Source organism: Mixophyes fleayi, chromosome 1, assembly GCF_038048845.1.
Source record: "Mixophyes fleayi isolate aMixFle1 chromosome 1, aMixFle1.hap1, whole genome shotgun sequence".
Lineage (NCBI taxonomy): Eukaryota > Metazoa > Chordata > Amphibia > Anura > Limnodynastidae > Mixophyes > Mixophyes fleayi.
In genome coordinates this window covers 63,779,778-63,782,277 of record NC_134402.1, presented here as the reverse complement: position 1 = coordinate 63,782,277, position 2,500 = coordinate 63,779,778, and the positions used below count along the sequence as shown (strand labels likewise).

The 2,500-nt window shown below is 45.4% G+C and overlaps 3 non-coding genes and 9 pseudogenes across 3 annotated transcripts in view; all 12 read right to left on the bottom strand.

Moving 5' to 3' along the window:
- Positions 1-85, bottom strand: part of LOC142112890 (5S ribosomal RNA) — a 119-nt gene extending 34 nt beyond the window's left edge. The window contains exon 1 of the ribosomal RNA XR_012681305.1: positions 1-85. This exon is cut by the window's left edge and continues 34 nt beyond it. This is a non-coding gene — a ribosomal RNA (5S ribosomal RNA).
- Positions 86-169: 84 nt separating this feature from the next.
- LOC142135184 (5S ribosomal RNA) lies at positions 170-287 on the bottom strand (annotated as a pseudogene).
- An 82-nt stretch (positions 288-369) lies between these two features.
- Positions 370-488, bottom strand: LOC142130200 (5S ribosomal RNA; annotated as a pseudogene).
- A 72-nt stretch (positions 489-560) lies between these two features.
- LOC142133358 (5S ribosomal RNA) lies at positions 561-679 on the bottom strand (annotated as a pseudogene).
- An 84-nt stretch (positions 680-763) lies between these two features.
- On the bottom strand, positions 764-882 carry LOC142117264 (5S ribosomal RNA; annotated as a pseudogene).
- An 84-nt stretch (positions 883-966) lies between these two features.
- Positions 967-1,085, bottom strand: LOC142124822 (5S ribosomal RNA; annotated as a pseudogene).
- An 84-nt stretch (positions 1,086-1,169) lies between these two features.
- On the bottom strand, positions 1,170-1,288 carry LOC142131452 (5S ribosomal RNA; annotated as a pseudogene).
- Positions 1,289-1,573: 285 nt separating this feature from the next.
- Positions 1,574-1,692, bottom strand: LOC142136903 (5S ribosomal RNA). The gene has a single exon (XR_012687573.1). It is a non-coding gene; the product is annotated as a 5S ribosomal RNA (ribosomal RNA).
- Positions 1,693-1,776: 84 nt separating this feature from the next.
- On the bottom strand, positions 1,777-1,895 carry LOC142112801 (5S ribosomal RNA). Its single transcript, XR_012681288.1, has one exon. It is a non-coding gene; the product is annotated as a 5S ribosomal RNA (ribosomal RNA).
- An 83-nt stretch (positions 1,896-1,978) lies between these two features.
- LOC142118384 (5S ribosomal RNA) lies at positions 1,979-2,097 on the bottom strand (annotated as a pseudogene).
- An 82-nt stretch (positions 2,098-2,179) lies between these two features.
- On the bottom strand, positions 2,180-2,298 carry LOC142119806 (5S ribosomal RNA; annotated as a pseudogene).
- Positions 2,299-2,381: 83 nt separating this feature from the next.
- LOC142116219 (5S ribosomal RNA) lies at positions 2,382-2,500 on the bottom strand (annotated as a pseudogene).

The following is a 2,500-nucleotide window of genomic DNA, read 5'->3' as shown; positions in this document are numbered from 1 at the left end:
CATCCAAGTACTAACCAGGCCTGGCCCTGCTTAGCTTCCAAGATCAGATGAGATTGGGCTTGTTAAGGGTGGTGTGGCTGTAAGTATTGGTTTCCTAATGACCTACATCTCTTATACATCTCAAAACCAGCATTGAAGGAAGCCGGAACAAGAGAAAATAAAAAAAAATGGCCTACAGCACCTGGTATTCCCAGGTGGTCTCCCATCCAAGTACTAACCAGGCCGGCGCTGCTTAGCTTTCAAGATCAGATGAGATTGGGCTTGTTCAGGGGGGTGTGGCTATAGTATTGGTTTACTAAAGACCTACATCTCTTATACATCTAAAATCCAGCTTCGAAGGAAGCTGGAACAAGAGAAAATAAAAAAAAAGGCCTACAGCACCTGGTATTCTCAGGTCGTCTCCCATCCAAGTACTAACCATGCCCAGCCCTGCTTAGCTTCCAAGATCAAACAAGATTGGGCTTGTTCAGGGTGGTATGTCTGTAGGTATTGGTTTCCTAATGACCTACATCTCAAAACCAGCATTGAAGGAAGTCGGAACAAGAGAAAATAAAAAAAATTGCCTACAGCACCTGGTATTCCCAGGTGGTCTCCCATCCAAGTGCTAACCAGCCCTGGCCCTGCTTAGCTTCCAAGATCAGACGAGATTGGGCTTGTTCAGGGTGGTGTGGCTATAGGTATTGTTTTTCTAATGACCTACATCTCTTATACATCTCAAAACCAGCATTGAAGGAAGTCGGAACAAGAGAAAATAAAAAAGAAAGGCCTACAGCACCTGGTATTACCAGGTGGTCTCCCATTCAAGTACTAACCAGGCCCAGCCCTTCTTAGCTTCCAAGATCAGATGAGATTGGGCTTGTTCAGGGTGGTGTGGCTGTAGGTATTGGTTACCTAAAGACCTACATCTCTTATACATCTCAAAACCAGCTTCGAAGGAAGCCGGAACAAGAGAAAATAAAAAAAAAAGGCCTACAGCACCTGGTATTATTAGGTGGTCTCCCATCCATGTACTAACCAGGCCCGACCCTGCTTAGCTTCCAAGATCAGACGAGATTGGGCTTGTTCAGGGTGGTGTGGCTGTATGTATTGGTTTCCTAATGACCTACATCTCTTATACATCTCAAAACCAGCTTCGAAGGAAGCCGGAACAAGAGAAAATAAAAAAAAAAGTCCTACAGCATCTGGTATTCCCAGGTGGTCTCCTATCTAAGTACTAACCAGGCCCGGCCCTGCTTACCTTTCAAGACCAGACGAGATTGGGCTTATTCAGGGTGGTGTGGCTGTAGGTATTGATTTCCTAATGACCTACATCTCTTATACATCTCAAAACCAGCATTAGAGGAAGCCGGAACAAGAGAAAATAAAAAAATGGCCTAAAGCACCTGGTATTTATAGGTGGTCTACTATCCAAGTACTAACCAGGCCTGGCCCAGCTTAGCTTTGAAGATCAGACGAGATTGAGCTTGTTCAGGGTGGTGTGGCTGTAGGTATTGGTTTCCTAATGACCTACATCTCTTATACATCTCAAAACCAGCATTGAAGGAAGTCGGAACAAGAGAAAATAAAAAAAAATTGCCTACAGCACCTGGTATTCCCAGGTGGTCTCCCATCCAAGTACTAACCAGGCCCTGCCCTGCTTAGCTTCCAAGATCAGACAAGATTGGGCTTGTTCAGGGTGGTGTGGCTGTAGGTATTGTTTTCCTACTGACCTACATCTCTTATACATCTCAAAACCAGCATTGAAGTAAGTCGGAACAAGAGAAAATAAAAATGAAAGGCCTACAGCACCTGGTATTCCCAGGTGGTCTCCCATCCAAGTACTAACCAGGCTCAGCCCTTCTTAGCTTCCAAGATCAGATGAGATTGGGCTTGTTCAGGGTGGTGTGGCTGTAGGTATTGGTTTCCTACTGACCTACATCTCTTATACATCTCAAAACCAGCATTGAAGGAAGCCGGAACAAGAGAAAATAAAAAAAAAGGCCTACAGCACCTGGTATTCCCAAGTGGTCTCCCATCCAAGTACTAACCAGGCCTGGCCCTGCTTAGCTTCCAAGATCAGATGAGATTGGGCTTGTTCAGGGGGGTGTGGCTATAGTATTGGTTTCTTAAAGACCTACATCTCTATTACATCTCAAATCCAGCTTCGAAGGAAGCCGGAACAAGAGAAAATAAAAAAAAAGGCCTACAGCACCTGGTATTCCCAGGTGGTCTCCCATGCACGTACTAAGCAGGCCCTGCCCTGCTTAGCTTCCAAGATCAGATGAGATTGGGATTGTTCAGGGTGGTGTCGCTGTAGGTATTGGTTTTCTCCTGACCTACATCTCTTATACATCTCAAAACCAGCATTGAAGGAAGCCGGAACAAGAGAAAATAAAAAAAAAAGCCTACAGCACCTGGTATTCCCAGGTGGTCTCCCATCCAAGTACTAACCAGGCCCGGCCCTGCTTAGCTTCCAAGATCAGATGAGATTGGGCTTGTTCAGGGGGGTGTGGCTATCGTA